At 35.3% G+C, this 10,251-nt stretch overlaps 1 non-coding gene across 1 annotated transcript; it reads right to left on the reverse strand.

The window, feature by feature from the left end:
* Positions 1–237: 237 nt before the first annotated feature.
* On the reverse strand, positions 238–344 carry LOC131182753 (small nucleolar RNA R71). Its single transcript, XR_009151013.1, has one exon. It is a non-coding gene; the product is annotated as a small nucleolar RNA R71 (small nucleolar RNA).
* Positions 345–10,251: the final 9,907 nt, after the last annotated feature.

A 10,251-nucleotide genomic window follows, 5' to 3' on the forward strand; every position in this document is an offset into this window, starting at 1 on the left:
AATTTGGGGGAAGTCCAAATGAAAGTCCACATGTTCATCTAGCACACTTTTTTGAGATCAGTGATATGTTGAAGATAAATGGAGTTTCTGATGATGCAATTTGACTCAGATTATTTCCTCTCTTTGAGGGACTGAGCTAGAGAGTGGTTACATTCTTTGCCACCGGGTTCTATCACAACATGGGATGAACTTTCTCAAGCATTTTTAGCTTAATATTTTCCACCACGTAAGACAGCTAAACTGAGAAATGAGCTAACTTCTTTCAAACCTAGAGATGATGAGAGCTTGTATGAAGCATGGGAGAGGTACAAGGATTTGCAAAGGAGATGTCCACATCATGGGGTTCCTAAGTGGATGCTTGTTCAACACTTTTACAATGGAGTTTCACCAGCTATTAGAAGTATAATTGATGCATCTTCTAGAGGTGATCTTATGGAGAAATCTGAAGATGAAGCTTTTTCGGCTCTTGATAAAATTGCTTATAACAACTACCAATGGAGTTGTGAGAGGAATGAGATCAAGAAACCAGCTGGTATGTTTGAGCTTGATGCCATGAATATGATTAATGCTAAGTTTGATGCTTTGACAAGGAAAATGGACAAGCTACGCATGAAAGTATATTCTTCAGCTGGAGGTTCTAGTAATTTAGTGGATGTTGGAGCTGCAAATGTCAATTGTGCAGCTGATTTTTTTGCACTTAGTCAAGATTTTTCAAGTGAGCAAGTGGATTTTGTGTGGAACTACAATCAAAGACCAGGTGGTAACCCATTTTCTGCAACTTATGATCTAGCATGGAGAAACCACCCGAATTTCTCTTGGGGAGGTAGACAAGGACAACACCAAAATTTTCAGCAACCTTCTGGGTATCAACAACATCAGAATTTTCAGCAGAATAGAGGTCCTCCTCCTGGAATTCCTAAACCTCAAAATGCACCTGCTCCACCTCTACCACAACAAGCACAACCAGACAAGACAGCTAGATTGGAAGCTATGATTGAGACTCTACTTGTGAGACATCAAAGTCAACAAGATATAATTTCTCAATTAGCATCTAAAGTAGATCAAATGGCAACACACAACAAGATGTTAGAGAATCAAATAGCTCAACAGGCTAGCTCTTTAAATAGTAAAGCTTTTGGGATGCTTCCTAACCAACCTGAAAATCCAAGGGAGCAGTGCAATGCTGTTACTTTAAGAAGTGGAAAGGTAATGGGGGAAGAACACAAAATTGAAGTAAAGTTGAAAGAAAAGAAAGATGAATGTGAGAGTGAATCCACTTCAACTAAAGCTAAAGCTAGTAAGGAAGCAAATGAAGAGAAAGAAGATAAAAAGAAAATAGAAGAGAAATATGTGCCTCCTGCACCGTACAAGCCACCATTGCCCTTTCCTTAGAGGTTTCAGAAAGCACAATTAGATAAGTAGTTTGGGAAATTCCTTGAAGTTTTGAAGAAGTTGTATATCAACATTCCATTCACCGATGTCATTTCTCAAATGCCTTCTTATGCTAAGTTTTTGAGGGAGATTTTATCAAATAAAAAAAGGTTGGAAGATTATGAAACTATTGCACTTACTGAGGAGTGCAGTGCTATATTGTAGAACAAGCTCCCACCTAAGCTGAAAGATCCTGGAAGTTTTCCCATACCATGTCACATTGGAGAAACAAGTATTGAGAGAGCATTATGTGACTAAGGGGCTAGTGTTAGCTTGATGCCACTTTCATATGTGATAAGTTAAAGGTTGGAGATCTAAAGCCCACAACTATTTCTTTGCAGTTAGCTGACAGATCTATAAAGTATCCAGTTGGGATTTTAGAGAATGTACCATTAAAAGTTGGGAAGTTTTTCATTCCAGTGGATTTTATTGTACTAGAGATGGAGGAGGATGTAAGAACGCCCATCATACTTGAAAGGCCATTTTTAGCCACTGCAGGAGCTAATATAGATGTAAAGAATGGGAAATTGAAGTTGACAGTGGGGGAGGAGGAAATAGAGTTTAATTTATTCCAACATTCCAAGGAACCAGCTATGATGAATTCTTGTTATAGGGTAGATGTTATAGAGCATGATGCTGAAATTGAAGTTACTAAACTAGAGGAAAATCAAGCTATTCCAATGCAATGCAATCAGCATAAAGTGCGAAAGAAAAAGTCAGCTTCACCACCTCATTTGATTAACAATGAAGCTTCGAAAGTTAAGCTCAAGCCTCCATCAAAATCACTCAAAAGAGGAGATTCATCTAAAGTTTGTATGAATATTCTTCAAGATATAGTTGGGATTCTGAACAAAACAACAGGTATTTTCACATATAATGGGAAAAAGTTGAAGTATAAATTCATTTCAGCACCTGTTGTGAAGGGAGGTAATATTTTCCAATTCCAACCACCATGAGCTTTGAAAGGAAGGTCAAGCTTAAGACCTTAAACAAACGCTTCTCAGGAGGCAACCCAAGCATATCCTTTTTTTTAGTTTATTAATTTTCTATTTCATCTCATTTTCAGTTTTTACCCTCATTAAACTCAAAAGTGACATTTGTTTATCTTCTATAGGTCATTCACGAAGATTGGGCAAATTGACACTTGTAGCAAAAAGAAAGAATTGGAAGGGAGCAAGTATAAAGCAAATTTCTGCACTTTATCCAGTCCCTGTGAATAGTAACATTTTTAAACTTGTGCTAACTTGCTGATATTGAAATCTACTTGATAGCACATGTTTGATTTTGTGTCTTGTGCAAATTTTGTGAAATGTAACATGAATGAGGATCAATTTTGATATTTAGGACTGATGTGAATTTTATTAAAGTGCAAAAATAGTGTTTGCTAAGTTTTACCTTTTAGTGTATATATAGTTTTTGTAGTCTGTTAGAATTTGCATGTTTTTGTTTGAGTTACTGCTAGTTTTTGTAGTCTGTTAGTTTTTATTACTGTTCACGCTACTGTTCATACTGCTTAAGAAGTCAATTTCTATGTCTTTTCTACAAGTTTTGAATGCTTGGAACTTGTCTCAAATATTACTGAAAATGTATTTTGGGTATAAGCTTAGGTATAAGGCAATTTCATTAAGTTTGCAAAGGGTGATCACAATCCAAGCCTAATTTGACCTATTTGCCTTTAAACTTTCTCATGGTTGTATTATGTTTGATAAGTTTATGAGAGATGATAAGCTAAAATTCTTTGATTTTATGGTGTTTGTGTATTTGAGATTTGCTGAGGGTTATGATAGCATTCCATAGCATTTGGACTGTTTTTTGTAAGTAAAATCACAATTTTTTTTCTAAAGCCTGCTGAAATTTGCTGATAATGTTGCTTACCCTAAGCTGTACCCTATGCAAATTCTGCTTAACCCTAAGCAACACCAGAATCTTTAGTTCAACAATTGCTATGTTGCTTACCCTAAGCTATACCCTTTACAATACATGCTTAACCCCAAGCATAACCCCAAGTTATCAATTGTCTATCCAAAATTTTAAAAGTCCCAAATTTCTGCCACTTTTATTCCACTCTCACTCTCGATAAACCAAAGCGCTGTTCCACTCCCTCCACCATTTTTTCAGGCCATGCTTGGGAAGTTAAAGAGATTATTTCTCTTTATTAAATGGTGAGAACCAAGATGTGGTCTACCCACAAACCCAAAAAATTCAAACACTCTGCTAAATCGAAAATGGCTACTCCATCTTCACCTTCTGCTAACCCTAACCCTGGTCCCAGTCCGCCGCCACCATCCCAGTCACCACCGCAAACACCACCACTGCATCGCCTCCACCGTCTTCACCACCACTACCCCAAAACCAAACATCGACCCTCATCCCGCTGAGTCCCCTAGCACCACAAAATGAAACCCAAAATGAAACACCCATTTTCGAAACCCAGATTCAAGAACCGATGCCTGAACTAGTGCCAACCCAAGCCAAATCTAAAGCTAAAACCAAAATGATTGTTGGTAGACCCAAGAAAGCCCCTGTAGGGAAAAGGAAACCCCTCTATTTCTTTGGACCCCGACTCTTCACATAAGGTTTCCTTCGAACCCGTTAGTAAAAGAACCAGGTCATCATCTTCAATTTCATCACCAGTGGCTCCAATCCCTGTATCGCAGTCACCCTTAGCCTCTCCCCAGCCTGCCAGTGCTCCAGTAGCACCTGCAACATCTGCCGATGACATAGAGGAGGTCCTTTATCCATTACCTTGGGCTTTTAAAGACATGGATATGAAAAATTCTTATGAGAGTTTAGCTTCTAAGCCCATTTTGGCAAACAAATATATGGATGAGTAGATTTTAAAAGAGTTAGGAATTTATGACTCTGTATTTGCTTATTTAGATGCTGTCAACTGGACTGAGTTTGCTAGGATTAGGGAACCAGTGTACAAAGATTTGACCTTGCAGTTTTTGAGTTCATTAAGATTAAATTTCAAACCTACTGTCCCTAAGCATAAAGATGTGATCTGCTTTAAATGCGTTGGCATTGATAGGGAGTTAGACATGGGTTCTATGAGTGCAATTTTTGGTTTTCAGGATACTGGCTATAAGAGCATTGAGTGGCAACAAACCATCTATGATCCTATTAAGTTCTGGAAAGAAATTGCACCTTACGGGGGTTATTATAGGCAGAGGACAGCAAAGGCCACTAGGATAGTGGATCCTGTGTTAAAATACCTCCATAGATTTATCTCCTACACTGTCTTGGGCAGGGGCCACAGTAATAGCATTGTGGGTGCTAGAGATTTATTTTCTTGTGGTGCATCAAGGAGAGAAAACCGGTTAGTACACCCCATTTCCTAGCTACTCATTAGCACCAAACTGTCACAAGGCATACCACGGGTAGCATAGTTTTTGGAGGCTATATAACTGCCATAGCCAATTCATTTGGCTTTGATGCTAGTTTACATAAGCTATTGCCAGTGTCTGGTGAGTCCTTCATAGACAGCACAATGTTGCTTCACATGGATATTTGTGAGAAGGTAGGACATACATATGTCTTGTTACAGCAGCATGCTGATGCTAGTGGGTCTGCAGAACCAAGTGCTTTTGCACTAGCAGAACCTCAAGCAACCACTGCCTAGCAGTTTTCAGTAGATATTTTATCCCTCCTAAGATCCTTAGAATCTAAAGTAGCCAGCTTCATTGCCTAACCATCTGCCCCTCACCTAACACCACAGATATCCTTGCAACCTTAAAGGGCTTAAAAGTTAAAATTGATATTGTGAGTCAGCAACAAGTCCACCAGCAGAAGAAGTTAGAAAAGAAGCTTAAAACGAGATTTTCATCTCTTAAAAAGAAGGAAAAGCAGCATCAATTTCAAATGTTGGAGCTCTACAACAAATTGGCCCAATCTTTCAACAATCTATATCATTAGGGCTAAGACATGCTCCAGCAAATGAAGGACCTCACAGAAAGCTTTGAGACTGCCTCTGAAGCTTCAGATCACAATGAAACTACTCCAAAACCTGAAGCAGACCCTGATGCAGCAACAAAGCCTTGACAGCAATAGCAGTAGCAGCAGTTTCTTTAGTTTAACAATTTCTATTTCTATATTTGTTTTTGTGTTTGTTCCAAACTTTGGTTTCATTTTATCTTTTGTTTGTTAAACTTTAAACTTTGGTAACAGTTGTGATTTATCTTATTTTATGGTTGTGCTCGCACTCACACATTTTCTTTAGCTTGGGTACACATTATCTTTGCATTTTTTTTAAATTATTTAGTTCTAATTTTATGGATATTAATGACTGGCACAGTTTATTTTGAGCCAAATCTATTTAATTTCATCATAAGGTACTGACTCATTTGCAGTTCTCGCTTAACCTTATGCAAATCTTGCTTAACCCTAAGCAACAGGTTAAGCAACATCTTAAGTAATTTCTTAAGCAGTGTAAATTCATACATTTGGGATACTTTTTCATATTTTTCTCTCTAAAGCTTCATTGTTAATATCATTTTGAGCTAATTTTGGAATTCTTGAGCTTATATAGATTTAATCCCCAATTGTATATATTTCATTAATTGATTAGTTCACACAAGTTTGCCCATCTTTGCATTCATTTTAGACATTGACGACAATGTTTCATTTGAGTTTGGGGGTGAGGGTAAAATTTTTGCAAAATTTTTAAAATTTTCTTTAAAATTTTCATTCATTCATTTATTGCATTTCATTCATTCATATATATATAATCCATACACTTATACATATACCACACACATGTCTATACTCAAACACATACATTTGCATATAGTTTTCATATAGATTACACTTAGTTTTAATTTGATTTATGCATTCATTTTAAGGTCATGCATATCATAAAAATAAATTTTTACCTTATCCTTAGAAGATTGAGAATTACTTTGAAGAGCAATTAAGCTTACTTTTAGAAGGGTTTGATGGATTGAAAGTTCTAGATAGGTGCAAAGTTATTAGATTCTTGCTTTAGTTTATATCTTCTTAGTCAAGGGTCACCCAATCAATTGCATTGACTTTGAGTGCCTAGAGAAAACTCTAGAGTGAGAAGTAGCTAATTGATGTCTCACCAATCCTAGAATAATCTTTCTAAACCTTTCAAGGCGAAATCATAGCATGCACTTGAGAAAGAAATGATCTAGGCATTCTTTGAATTTTAAACCCATATTTTAGCCTTAGCCAACCTCACTTTAAAATTTCCCTCTAGAACCAATTTGAGCCTATATTTATCCCTCTTATTCCTTTGGAACCCACATTAATGCCTAGCCATAAACTCAAACACTTACCTACCCTCCATGAGAATAATTCTTTGAGTGATAGATATATTTAAATAATAATAAAAATATATAAAAAAAAGAAAAAAAAATAATTAGTTGGGAGAAGTGACCAAAATAAAAAGACCAACAAATTCAATTATGGTATGTAAAGTAATTCACCACACAAGTACACAAAGAAATGAGTTTGGGGGTGAATTGAAAGGGACAATTGTAATTCAAAGTCAATGTTATTTATGTAGTCCCTCCAAAAGCTTCAAAATTATATGCTAGCATTGGTGAATAGTTGTAAAGTTCCTTCTCCCATTTGATTATTAAAAAAAAAAATTGTGTGTCTTGATCTTTTAATAATTTGATTATTCTCATATTTTGTTACCTTTATCCTTTCCTTGTTAGTCATATTATTACCCCCTTAGGCCCATTACAACCCTTGAAAGTCCTTTTGATCTTTTGATGGTGTTTTGCTACATTAGTAGAGATTGGAATAGGAGAATTGCCTATGGGATTGGGATATCATTCATCCATTCATTTACTTTCATCATTATTTAAGACACTTTAGTTTATGGATTACTCTATAGTCTATTTAGGCATGATTAATTTTTGTGATTTATGGGTTTGGGCTTGATGATATGGATAATTGACACAAGGATAAGCGATGACAACTTTGGTAAGGATTGAATTCTTTATAACTTGAAAGTGGGTATATGGTTTGTTGGTGGCTAAAAGTAAGTTTGAGAGTTTGGATAAGTAATTTTCATAAATTTAAGGTAAGGTACCCCAAATTGCATTAATTATTTTTAATTTGCTTGAGGACAAGCAAAGGTTTGAGTTTGGGGGAATTTGTTGCACTCATTTCATATAGGTATTTTAGGGTAGTTTTGCATCCATTTTGCCCTTATATTTTAGTATATTTTATATTTTTAGCTTTATTTTAGCTTATTTGTTAACTTTAGATACTTTATATTTGATTTTTGTAATTTTGTTGTTTTTGATAGGTTTTTGTGGCAAATCGAAGATCAACGAGCACATTAGGAAGTGATTTGAAGAAATTTGGAGTTCTTTAAGCATGGGGGAAAGTTGAAGAAATCAAGCCTTGAAAGAGCAAGTTAGCCAAATTTTGCTTGAAACTTTGCTTATGATATTGCTTAGGGGATGTCATATAAGCTTAACCTTAAGCCTATTCAAGCTGAAAGTCAAGCACGGCTTAAATCCTACATATTCAAGCTTTTACTCCACAATCTGCTGAGAATTGCTTAAGATCCTGCTTAAGGTAAAGTGGCAGTGCTTAAGGTGCAGCACAAGTCAAGCTGGAAGTCAAGCATGAGCAGAAAAGTCCATTTTACTCCAAGTCTGCCGAGATTTGCTGAGGGTCTGCTTAACCTTAAGCAGACAGTGCAACCAGAGGCTGAAATTTACTAAAGAAGCTGCTTAGGGTTAAGCAGTATCCTAAGCAGACTACCCAGAACGTGAATAATGCTGCTAACTTGGATAATTTTACACCTCATTTCCTATCCACTCCTTGGCTCTTATCCACTTTTAGGGCAACTTTTTGGGACCATATAAATTCATCATTTCCTAGCTTTTGCCACAAGAGGAAACGGAAAGAAACAAAAGAAAAGAAAAAGAGATAAATAAAGAGAGAGGAGGACGCCATTTTTCTAAGGAGGAGCTGCTGCAACCACCTTTTGGAGCTCCAGAAATCAGAGTTTTGGGTTCTTCTACTTGAGTTTTTCTATTTTTAGTCCTCTTATCATGTTTTTCTTTACTCTTTCTTGTAAATACCAACATGAGTGAGTAAACTCTTTGGATTTCAGAGTTGGGAAATATTATTTAGATTAATTTGTGGATTTAGATTGGATATTTCCTTATTTTATATAAATATGAGTTTTGATTCCTTCCTTGTGTGCTTGATTTACTTGCCTAATGTTGGTACCCATTGGGTATTGTGTTAATCTTTAATTAAAGGACCGAAAGGTGAAAGTCATTGATAGATAATCAAGGATTGGAACTTAAAATTACCTAGATTTATAAATAAACTAGGGTTTTAAGAGAAATTAATGATTGGTTACAAAACTTAATGGGTTTTAAATTAATCAAATATCGTAAGAAAGTAGGTTTGGCTATTTTAGAACACACTTTGGTTTGCTTGAAAAAGATATCAAAGGAATTTAGAATCAATCACCTTCAAACTCTATTTTTCCTTAAAAATTGGAATGCCCAAGATAAATCCCAATTAATTTATGCATAAACCCCCAACTCTGGAATAACTTTAAATATAATTAGACTTTGATTCAAATTACCCATTATTAATTTGGTTCAATTGCATCTAGATTTAGAATTTATTTGCTTGCTCTTTACCTATTCCAATTAGATTAATCAATTTACTTTGCTCATTTACATTTACTATTTATTCACTAATCATTAGCCCAAATAATTGCTTCATTCATAGTTTGGTACTCAAACGACAAATCCTCATGGGAACGATACTTGATTCATCACTCTATTATTTGAGACGACCCATATACTTACGGATTCGCCCATCACTTATCATGTATAAGTGCCCATCATATTTGTTATATGGCATGAGACTCACCATTCCATCTTATTTATATCTCATATAAATAACTTAGGAACAAGCATGATTACAATCTTTCTGGATAAGTCATGTCCTTATTGTGAAGTATCCTCGATTGTGAAACTATTTATGATACTTTGTACTAGAAATACTATCACTCATATTCTTAACAACTTAAGAATATAATTTCTAACAAAATATCAATGAACCTTTTCTATTACACATAAATATATTATGTAAATGGAAAAGTGAAAATGCATTTTATTAATAAAATATATACAAGATACATACTAAATGATATGCTCTAGGGCATACTACTAACAAAAATAACCTTTCTCAATGTTTATATTGAGAAAAACATATTCATGGAACAACCTAGGGGCTTTGAATCCCAAAAATGTTCCAAGGTATGCAAGTAAAAAAGGTCCATTTATTGGTTAAAGTAGGCTTCAAGAAGTTAGAACATCAGTTTTGATGAAGCCATTAAATCATTTGGTTTTATCAAAAATGAAGATGAGCTATGTGTATACAAGAAAGTTTGTGGGAGTGCAATCACTTTTCTTGTCTTGCATGTGGATGATATATTATTAATAGGTAATGATGTTGGTATGCTTACAACTGTAAAAGTCTAGTTATCAAATACATTCTTCATGAAAGACTTTCTAGGAATTCGTATCTAAAGAGATAGAGCGAAAAGAATGATAAGTTTATGCTAAAGTCTTTACTTGGAAAAGGTATCAAAGAAGTTTAACATGCTTAATTCCAAGAGGAGATTATTACCAGTAAGACACGGTATCCACCTTTCTAAGGAGATGTCTCTAAAGAAGCCTAAAAAGAGAGAAAATGGCTAGAATTCCATATGTTTCGGCAATTGGTAGTCTAATATATGCAATGTTGCATACTAGGCTGGCTATCGCTTACGCTGTTAGTTTGACTAAAATGTTTTGATCGAATCCAAGC

This window comes from Hevea brasiliensis, chromosome 8, assembly GCF_030052815.1.
Source record: "Hevea brasiliensis isolate MT/VB/25A 57/8 chromosome 8, ASM3005281v1, whole genome shotgun sequence".
Classification (NCBI taxonomy): Eukaryota; Viridiplantae; Streptophyta; class Magnoliopsida; order Malpighiales; family Euphorbiaceae; genus Hevea; species Hevea brasiliensis.